Source organism: Carlito syrichta, unplaced genomic scaffold (assembly GCF_000164805.1).
Source record: "Carlito syrichta isolate Samal-C Ts95f unplaced genomic scaffold, Tarsius_syrichta-2.0.1 Scaffold262294, whole genome shotgun sequence".
NCBI classification, from domain to species: Eukaryota; Metazoa; Chordata; class Mammalia; order Primates; family Tarsiidae; genus Carlito; species Carlito syrichta.
The window spans coordinates 40439-51442 of record NW_007206390.1 but is presented as its reverse complement, the minus strand read 5'-3'; the positions used below and the strand labels follow the sequence as shown (position 1 = coordinate 51442).

Genomic DNA, 11004 nt, shown 5'->3' with positions numbered 1-11004 from the left:
TGTGCCACTGTACTCCAGCCTAGGCGACAAAGTCAGACCTTGTCTCAAAAAAAAAAAAAAAAAAAAAGCTTACATAGGTTTTTGGTGAGATTCAGTAACTCATTTAAGCTTCCTCTTTTAGGAAGAGGATGAGCTGGGATTTCTAACTCTGCTTGAGCTGATGCCAAAGGTTGGTCTAAGCTCTTTCCACTGAACCTCATTAACTTATTTATTTTTCTGCTATGGGTAATGTGAGAATTAATTTCCCAAAAGTCAGTTGAGAAACTTACTGCCTCTATAAATGCCAAAGGAAGTAAAATAGGTGTACCTGGAACAGGCCCACATGTGAATCACTATTGGTGGTAGTGGTGGTGGTGGTGGTGAAGAATAAACAGAATATGAAGAGAAAACAGGGCACTTAAAAATCTCTGAAGATTTTTTAGTTTCTCTTTGGTGCCGAATAGGTTCCTCTATGTTATAAGAGCAAAAGTGGCCTCGGTTTTCATTTGCTTTCTCTGTATGTACTGAAAAAGCCCAAAGTTAATGAAAGCCAGGGAAGTAGCTATAGGACATAGAAGATATGCCAGGCAGTCTAAAGATAGGCTCTGGACTGGCCTAAGCTATAGGGCAGCCAGTGGCCATAACCTCTCCAGTGGCAAAAAAAAATCTAATGATTCAGAGTAAGAATTTCAGAATCAAAAGCCCAGGTCTAACTCTGGTTCTTCTACTTACTACTGTGTGACCTTGGGTCAGTTACTTTTTGAATCACAGCTTCTCCATCTCAGAATGGGGATAACAGTTCCTACCTCATGGAACCACGACAGGGCTTACAGGTATTACTGCAGGGAACTGGCACAGAGTTTACATCAGAAAATATCGGTTGTCATTGTTAGCACCACCATGCTCTGAGTTCCATGTTCCTGCTTCTGAGATGGGAGAAGAATACCTGTCTTGCCTCCTCTGCCTGACTTTCCCCACATGATTATCAGTGACAAAGACTGTGTGTAAAACAGCACTTTATAAAATGTAAAATGCCACATATGAATATGGGGTTAATAGGATGATCCAACTTAGGAGGGAACTGGATATACTCTCTCTGCCATTTAGGAAACAGGGACAATTCTTAAAATTTTTTGAAAATGATAATCAAATTCTGATTTGATACCTAGCAGAGGAAAACAAACTGTTCTGCAAGGTTCTCGGAACTCTAAGTTCTTTTTTTCCATAATGTAATTGGAACCCCTAAGGATTCATTTAATTCATAGCATAAAGGCAAAACAACAACAAAGTTGAAATAAAAAAAAGGCTGATTTCACAGATTGACCACAAAACTGGGAATTGTTGCTACAGCACCACGCAATATAAAGAGGCTTACAAATTGTGTCCTGAGGGAAGGACACAAGCTATATTTGTTGCATGTGGCTATCAGAGGGCAGAAGTTGGCCTCTTCTATTCTGTGAAGTGCCATGTGCATAAATGTGTATACTGCATTCCCTTTAACTCAAAACAGTGGTAAACAAGAAGCTAGAGCACAGCCACTCCAGAACCTGATGACCATAGCACTTAGAAGATGGGCCACGGCTCACTGCTCAAACTGATCCCTTCAGCTATGGATTTGCTTCACTTCGGAGTTTCTTTTGTTTATCAATGTGTGTCTTAACTGATCTCAAAATAATCTTAGGGAGGGGAGCCTTAAAAGTTATCTAGATACCCCCTGCCACCGTAAAAGCTACAAGAGTCTTTTTCATACCATTCTGCTCAGAGGCCAAACATTTCAGGGACAAGAGAGCCTCACTGGCTTGGCTGCCCCACCGGAGTTAGATTGACAAATGCCAGGAGTGACACAATCCCCGTGTGCTAAGGTTTCCACGAGGGGAATAACATCCTGGCCTTTTCTTGTAGCCTTCTTCAAAGATTAATAGAAGAATTTTTGTGCAGGTGTGAACTAGGCTCTCTGGTCTCTCATTCAGACTCAAGAAGTCAGGCAGACTCTTGGCCTTAGGATGCACATGGTCTCCTCCTTTCTCACCCAGAAAATGCCCAGCCCCTGCCAGCAAAGGCCTGCAGGTGTCCAGCGGCCATGCCTGACTCTGAGAGTGGGTTCACTGGGGAAGGGGATAAAAAGCCTGGTTGTAGCCACAGGTCAAGCCACATTCTCTAATATTGCTTTACTGAAATAAAGCTGACATTTTGCTCTCCATCAGTCTGATGGAGTCTATTTCTCAGTAGGGAATGAGGAGAAAGTGACTGGTTCTCTTAAACACCAATAAACTCTACTCTCATCATGAAACCCTGTTAACATTGGAAGTGGTCTTCATACTCCTCTCTGGTTTTTCTTCTTCCAGGACAACACCTGGAGTTCACCATTCCTCCTCTTAGGATATAAATCCAGTTCTCTTAGTCTCTAGATTGTAATGGACAAGGACCCCTTAAGGACTGGCCTGACCTGGTCCTCTGGACATGGTCTATTGGAGCATGGAACAACTATGGCCACTACTGACTCACAGCACTATGTTCTAATAACACAAAGCTCAGATTCAGATTCATTGTTCTTTTTTAAAAAAATTTGCAGCCGGGCTCGGTGGCTCAGCCTGTAATCCTGCGCCTTTGGGAGGCTGAGGTGAGTGGATTGCCTAAGCCCGCAGGTTCAAGACTCGCCTGGGCAGCGAGACCTCATCTCTACAATAAATCAAAAAATCAGCCGGGCGTGGTAGCACATGCCTGTAATTCCAGCTACTTGGAAGGCTGAGGCGGAAGGATCACCAGAGCCCAGCAGGTCGAGGCTGCGGTGGCTGGGAGCGGCCATTGCACTCCAGTCTGGGCAACAGAGTGAGACTCCAACTCAAAAAAAAAAAAAATTTGCATTTTAATATTGAATCACACTGAAGTTCCTATCAATTGATGCTCCTAAATCTTTTTTCTGTTACTTGTTATCAAGCCAAGCTTCCTCCTTCCTTTAAGACTTAATGTAATACTTTGTTCACCTAAGTCCAGGACTTTACAATGACCCCTGTAAAACTTTGAGTCACTGAGTCTAGTAGCATAATACAGTGGTTAAGCGCATGAGCTTTGGTGACAAACAACAAATGGCTCTTGTGCCACCTGTGCCTTTATCAGCTATAGGACTTGAGTGATTGATTTAACATCTGTGAACCTCTATATCTACTTATAGAGTAGAATATTAGGAGTATATAAGGAGGAATCCCCCAAAACCTGGGATTTATTTATAAAAAACTGTGTATTTATTCTTACATGTTTAAGTGTCAGTTCTCCATCCCTGTTTGATGCAATACACCTATTGAGATGCTTTTTCCACTGCTCAAAACAGTCTTTGAACTTGTCGATTTTGATGCCTTTTAGTGCTTCTACTATTTTTTGTTTCACCTCTTCCACATCAGCAAAACATTTCCCTTTGAGGAATTCTTTCATCCAGGGAAACAACAAAAACAAGTTACTTAGGGTGAGATCAGAGGTGAATAGGGAGGGTGGGGCATGGGGTCATGCCATTTTTGGTCAAAAACTGCTGGACACTCAGCACGGTGTGGGCAGGTACACTTGTAAATCACCCATGATAAAATGGGCAAACACGTTGAAAGAATCTCCAAAAAAATTTCACTGAAGCTGAATGCAGTCTCACAACAATGCTAGCTGACACACAGATGCCAATGGGTTCCTAGAACACTTATCTGGCTGGGGAATCCTGTACTACATGGGGCCCACCCTCCAAAAAATAATTCTAGTTTTTTTTTTCTGGTTGCCCCTCTTATATACCTCAGAAAATTACTGTGAGAATTAAAGGAGAGAATCCATATATAATATATTTAACATTCTACCTGGCACAGAGTAAGTGCTCAAAAAATGTTACTTATGGTCGTCATTAGCAAATCCATTCATCAATCTACACAGATCTTTTTCTAAAAATCCTGTCTCACTTATTCAACGTATTAGCCCTCTCTTTCAACTCTGAGTCAACCATATGTTACAAAAGCTCATCTTTTGTGTTTTCATCAAATTTTTTAAATGTGAAAATCAGATAGAACAAACAGAATCAGTAGACAGATTCCTGAGGCTTACCCTGATGACCTCCTTCCAGATGGACATCAATCCATCAATTAGCTCACAACTGCCAGGGAACATTTGTTCAAGTAGCTATGAATCTACTTAATGAACCTCAACAAGACAACAAGAATATCATTAAAAAAAAAACAAAAAAACTCTGCCAAACACCTCTCAGAATAAAAATCCACACTTTGACATTCTCATAACCAATGAGATGAACTGTGAAAGACTGAAAGGATGCTAGAAATAGGAATGCTTTGCTGTTTTTTGTTTATTTGTTTGTTTTTTGAGTTGGAGTCTCACTCTGTCGCCTAGACTGGAGTGCAGTGGCCACTCCCGGCCACCGCAGCCTCGACCTGCTGGGCTCTGGGGATCCTTCCGCCTCAGCCTTCCGAGTAGCTGGAATTACAGGCATGCGCTACCACGCCCAGCTGATTTTTTGATTTATTGTAGAGATGAGTTCTCGCCAAGTTGCCCAGGCGGGTCTCGAACCCGTGGGCTCAGGCAATCCACTCACCTCAGCCTCTCAAGGCGCGAGATTACAGGTTGAGCCACCGAGCCTGGCTTGCTTTGCTGTTAGTAAGCTCATATTGGCTCCTGATAATCATGTTTTTCTTACAAGCAACTACGTAATGATTTACTCTAATTTTGCTGAAGATTAAATGTCCTGTACATTCTGGAATATGCTTTCTTCTTCACTCTAGTTTTTCAAAATTAGAATGGTGTCAAGCCTTTTTCATTCTTCTGGCAGCATACCCTATTGCTGTAGTTTCTCATAAATGATGTGATCACACCAGCAAGTTCTTCACTACCCTCTGCTGTGGTTCCAATGGAAAGGTCCCAGTAGTGAGTTAGAGGAGTTCCAGGTCATTCCAATTTGCTGACCAATTTGTGTGACCAAAAGTCACACAAGGTGGCATTTACCTTGCTGTTGTTGATGATGAAAATAACAGCTAGATGTAAGGCTCTGAGCCAAGTATTTCACATGGGTTGTCTAATTTAATCCTCAAGACAGTCCTCTGAGGCTGATTTATGACAATCTCTTTATGAGAGGGAAGCAGGTGTACATCATACAGCTTGTAAGAAACCCAAATCAAATCCTAGAGTCCAAACTTCCAACCAAGTGCCCTATTACAAAGCTGGGATCCAGTCCCAGCTTTGCAGGCACAGAAACTAGACATTGCCAGTATCCCAGAGCTGACCAAACTTAGGCATGAAGTCTCACCCTAACAAAGTTCACAGTAAACTGGGGAGCAAACCAGAATGCCAATTTGTTGATTTACAACAGTTCTATATCTATTACACAGACCAGATATTCCTAACAGTCTGACTACAGCATTTGCCTCTTCTGACAGTTCTCTCTACAGAGGCAAGCTGTAAGCACAGGCTATCAGAATAAGAGGAGTTTGCCCTAGAACTTGAATGTTAACTTGAATTTCCAACAAAGAAGGACCCTTGCCAGTGGCACTGAAATGTTGAAGACTGCCAACATTCACTTTTTCATGGACAGACACTATGGGCAGAATTACTGTGGGTATACCAGTGCTGACCTTCGCGTGCTTCTGATGTTGACCGGCTCCCTTTCTGACACACTGGTGCATTATTTGTGTTTAGGCCAGTCTCTGACCGAGGGATGATCACTTTCTTTAGGCGACTTTTCACAACTCTGCTCTGATATATGCCCTAATGGTTTTACATATTAACATATTTCTCAACCAAGTTCTTGAGTAGCCCTCCCTCTAGTCTATACTCTACAATGTAATTAACTCTGGCCTAGGCCCTTTAACTCACTTAAAACAATTTGGAGCTCTCTTACTATCTTATTTTTTAATTCTTCTTTCTTACCCTTAAAGACGTGTGTCCCATATTCAGCTGGCAGTACACAAAGGTGAAGGTAGCACAAAAATAGGACTTGAGATGTTCTTTTCATTGTTCTCTCTTCTCCAAACATTGGTTTCAGTGGGGAAAGGGGGTGGAGGGAAGGCAATGTGATCAGAGAGCTCCCTGCAGACAGGGAGTCAGGCCCTTGAATGAACAGTGGAAGCAGCCCTGCCTTCAAATAACTTAGGGTCACTAGGCACTGGGTGGGGAGGCTGGGGGGGAAGGGGTCGCAAAGAATGTTCTGAGCTAGGCCACTTAAGATTTTAGACCTTCCTTCCTAGGAAATGCACCATGAGCAACACTCTTGTTCTGACCACGATGTATTATTCAGGGAAACAGACTTCTCAGAGTGAAGATCAAGGAAGACAATGCAAATGCTTAATGTGGGAACACAACTGACACTAAACCAAAGCTTGAGAACTTGAAAGCAAAAGTGACTGGAAATGAAGTGAGACCATCCTGTTGGTGAAGTATGGAATGTGAAAATGAAATGAACATTTTTAGTGGAGCACACTTCTCACGGCCCTTCGTTTACTCAGCGACTCAACCTAGGAGTTTCTATAATACTTTCAGAATTCTGTTTGGTCAAGTGACCTACCTGTCCTTTTTGGACAACCTTGTCATGAACATCTGGGGAATAACTCACTCCACGTCATCATGATATTGATCACAAGCATATTTTCTGGCTTTTGCAGAGTGCTGTGGATATTGCAAAGCACTTTCCCAAGTATTTTCTCTTTTAATCCTCACATAAACTCTGTGAGGTGAGGTTGGTGTCCATTTTGTTACATGTAAGGAAACTATTTCAAGTTCAGAGCTTTTTCCATGCTACCACGGTAATTACTACAGCCCACCTACAGTTCATTACTTCTGCTCCTGCTACTGCAGCCCACTCAGACTTCACTACCATTACTGCTGCCACTGCTGCTGCAGATGGTGATGCTACGGTCCACCCAGACTTCACTGAAAGAAACCAAGACACACACACGGATCACTTCATTATCCTTAATTAGCTCAAATCCAGGTGAGGTATATACATAAAAAGCTATGGTGTCATCCTAACATCTTTTTTTTTTTAATATCACATGTACAAGATCGTTTTTAAAGCAGTCTTATCTATTTGGCTCTGGAGTATTTGAATCCTGCAACACAAGTACTGATCACCTTTATTTGCTTCAGGCATGGTATATAAAAATTGTGGTACCATTGAATAGATTCCTTGTTACCTGGTCTCAACTTTCCTAAATATAGAACTATTCGGAAGATATTCCTAGAGTGCATTTCACTCAGATTCATATAGCCTGATGACATTCCAGTGCCAAATAAGGAAAAAATCATGTGCTTCATTCCCTGGAGAAATAGTACAGCCTGGCAAGGAACTTCCTTTAATATTCACTTTAAAAGATTAGCAGGAGAAGAAAACCAAGGTTAAAATAAGAAAATTATCACTGAAATTTTTCAGTGTAATTCCTATCTTTGATGCCTAAACACAGCGCCTTCTATTCCAACATGATGGTAGTTAAGGCATGCATATCCAAAGGGCAGGAGATTCCTAAGGTTACAAAACATTGTAAAATCATCCTCCCAAAAGTAGATTTAAAGGGGACCAGGACATTTTTCAGATCGAAATATTCTTCTTTCTCCTTGCCCTCACTTTAGCTCTTTCAAATGTTGGAGAAAAATTAAAGGAATAAGGCAATTAAGGGAATAAGAAAATTTTTAAATTCTCTTGGGAAAAATAATCTTCTGGAAGGAAGTCTTCAGGGGAGGCAGAACTTCCTCTGAGAGAATATTAGTGAAGCTGTGAAAACAGAAGAACCTGGAAGCCAGCAAAGGCTATGGCAGGGACATCAACAATGGTTGCTGTGCCCTCTGTCACAGCCCTAAACTTAGGAAGGCCAATGTCTTTTCATAGAACTTAGAATTCTATAAATAATTACTGAGTGAAACCAGATGAAATGGAAACATTGCCAAAGTATTAGATAGCTGAGTACTAGTGTAGAATTATTCTCTAGTGGAAGAAAAAAATATATATATAATGTTTGAATTTGATGTTCTTAAGTCTCGCAATGTTAAGGATGCCAAAATCTTCCTTCCCCAAACTGGGTCGTCTATTATGAAAGAGAAAAAAGCCTTCTGCAGAGTGCTACAACCTAGAAAACATCTTAATTCACTCAACAAGACAGAACTTTACCTCAAGACGAGCCTATCAAAAATCCCCACAGATTACATTCAATTCTGCTGAGATTTTACTTTCAGATTGCTCATAGAGGTTGCTCGTGGGTGCTGGCCACTAACCTGCTGCTGAGCACACACAGCTCTACAGGCAGCTTGTATTTGCAGATTCAGTGCCCAACATGTAGGTATGATGCAAAACCCCAAAGAGATCTTCCTGTTTTTTTTTAAATTAAATATTTGAAATGGTCCATTTCTGCTTATTCAGGAGAACATTAAGATAAATATGTCTTAAATATCACAAATTTGTATATACAGGAATGACTCACTTCCCAGCAAGTTTGAAGAGACCCAAAAATATCATCTCCCCTCCTTTTTAAAATGCTAGATGATCCTTGATGCACCTTTTCAGCAGACAGCAGAGACTGAGTTTAGATCAGTTTGGTCAATGTTGGAGGAAAGCATGGATGTGGAAAGAAAATGTTATGTTGAAAATTCCTTTCCAATGAGGGCGCCAAGAGCCGTCTTCAACTAAGTAACCCATATGGGCATCATTTCCTAAAGCGCACATGTTTACTTGATACCTTGCTCTGTGACAAGAGGTACTCCATGTACATGGTGTCATTGGCCCCAGACATGGAGCTTATGGTGCCAATGCACCAAAAAGCCTGGCTGGATCGGGAGCCAAATTCCCCCTGCCACTACCTCTTCCTCAGCATCAAGGTCAGTGGGCTGCCAGGACTTTCTGTAAGAGTTGCTGCTGCTCTTCTTTCATCGAAAATGCCAACTCTTCTTCCTCCATCCAGCAAACTTTGTGATCACTTTAAAGCCGTAACCTTGATCTACTAAGAATCTCTGCCTCTTGGTTGAGTAAGTCATTTCCTGTGTGTCCTGGGACACCAGTGAGTAGAAGAAAGCATTATACTCCTCTGCAACCATCCCTTTTTTCACTCGAAGCACCCACCCTAGCCTCTGAGCCTTCTGCCTCCAGGAGCCACCGGGGGTTGAAATCTGAATGAGAATATTTGCTTCTGGCAGATCAAATAACATAACACCTACCTTGGATATGAAGATGGTGCTAATTTTGGGGTTATGCTTGAAATTCTGGAGAATTTGCATCCTCTCTCCTTGGGATGTAGGCCCACAGATACAGGGTTTGTTCAGCTGAATGGCATATTCCTTAAGGGTAAACATGTCAGCAAAGACAAAAATCTTGTCATTCCTCCTTTCATGAAATTTGATCAGACACTGGCACGCTCTGAATTTGTTGGGATTCATGGTATACAGCAAGATTCGTTTCTTGGTTTTGATTGCCACATACTCCCGGTGAAACTCAGGAGATATTGGGCACCAAACCTCAGCACACTGGACTTTGGCAATGTAGCTGTTGTTCTGCAGCTCCATCCAGTTGGCTTCATAGAGCTTAGGCTCAATCAGAAAATGTAAGTCCACAATTTTGTCATCTTCACGGATGAGGATTGCTGTCAAACCCAGTTTACAATGGGCCTATACAATGGTGAGCACCCATCAGAACATTGTGGCTGGTATGATGTGCACTTCATCCAGGATCATGAGGTCCCACTCCTGGGTTTTGAGCCACTCCATGACTCGTTCAGCCTTCCAGGACCTTCTGATGGTATGGCCCAGCATGGAGTAGATGCTAATGGCAACGGAGCAGCCTATGGGCTTGTCTTTGGCATCGGGGGTGAAGTGGCAGATCTGGCTGTCATCAATGGTAGACCACATCTTGAACTGGGCCTTCCACTGTTCCACAAACACAGCTGAGTTGCCCAGCAGCAGACAGCGTTTTCTGACAGTGCATGTAGCAGTCACACCGACCAGTGACTTTCTGGCAACACAAGGAAGAACAATGACCCCTGAGTGTGCACGCCCATTCCCAAACATCTTCCACAAGCTCTTTTTGTGATAGGGTCTGAGGACAGCTGTGGGTTTCAGGTCAATGTTGATATCAGGGTTGACAGAGTCATTCTGTGCATCTGTCACCCAGGAAGTAGAGGGCCCACCGCTGCCTTTAGTGATCTTAGAAATAGCAGATTTGCTTGTGAAAGTCTCTGGGATGAGCTCTGTGGCCTCTCCTTCAGAGTTCCTCAGGCGGCACTGCCGGATCACCGGGTCCTGGAGAAGATGCTAAATAACATCATGGTGGGAGCTTTCAACGAAGTACCTGTTGTGCTTCAGGACCAGCTTGACTTTTCCATAGCTGACAGAACACAACTTAATAAACTGAATAATTCCATCAGGAACTCGTCTTGTTGAGCTTCCTGAGGTACTCGATGTCACTGGTTTGTAGCCCAATGCTGACAGTTGCATACAAGGAGTAGGCAGTTAGTTTGTACTCATGCACATGGGTTGGTTGGCACACTGGCTCTGCAATAGCCACCAGAAAATCTTGAGCATATGTATAAACTGGAGAGAAGTTTTCCGAGAAGATGTGGCCATCAGGAGCCACCCAGAGGGTCCTGGAGGCAGGGTCATCCTTCAGCAGCATCTGCACCCTGTAGTCCTCGGCTCCCTACTCATCAACTTTGGTGTCAGACTCATCCATGTGCTTCCCAGCAGTCGAAGGAACCACTTTCTGAATCGTTTCCCGTCACGTGGTCTTCATCTTCCTCCTTGTCCTTGTAGTACCGCTTCTTGGACTTCTTCTTGTCCTGATCTACCCAGTCCCTTTTGCCCATGGCAGCAACGGCAGCAACGGCGAGGATAGTGAGGAGAGTAAGTGCAGTGGGTCACTGTGCCATCTACCCTCTGAGTGCTTACTGTTGAACAACGATGCTCTGATGCTGCAGATCTGGGTGGAGGGTCAGCTGACCTGAGTTCCAGCTCTACCACTTTCCAGCTGTGGGGCCATGGACATATTATTTTACCTCTCTGAGGATTGGTGTTTTC

General features: G+C 42.9%; 1 pseudogene; it reads right to left on the bottom strand.

The window, feature by feature from the left end:
- Positions 1–8645: 8645 nt before the first annotated feature.
- On the bottom strand, positions 8646–10793 carry LOC103254016 (annotated as a pseudogene).
- Between the last annotated feature and the right edge of the window lie 211 nt (positions 10794–11004).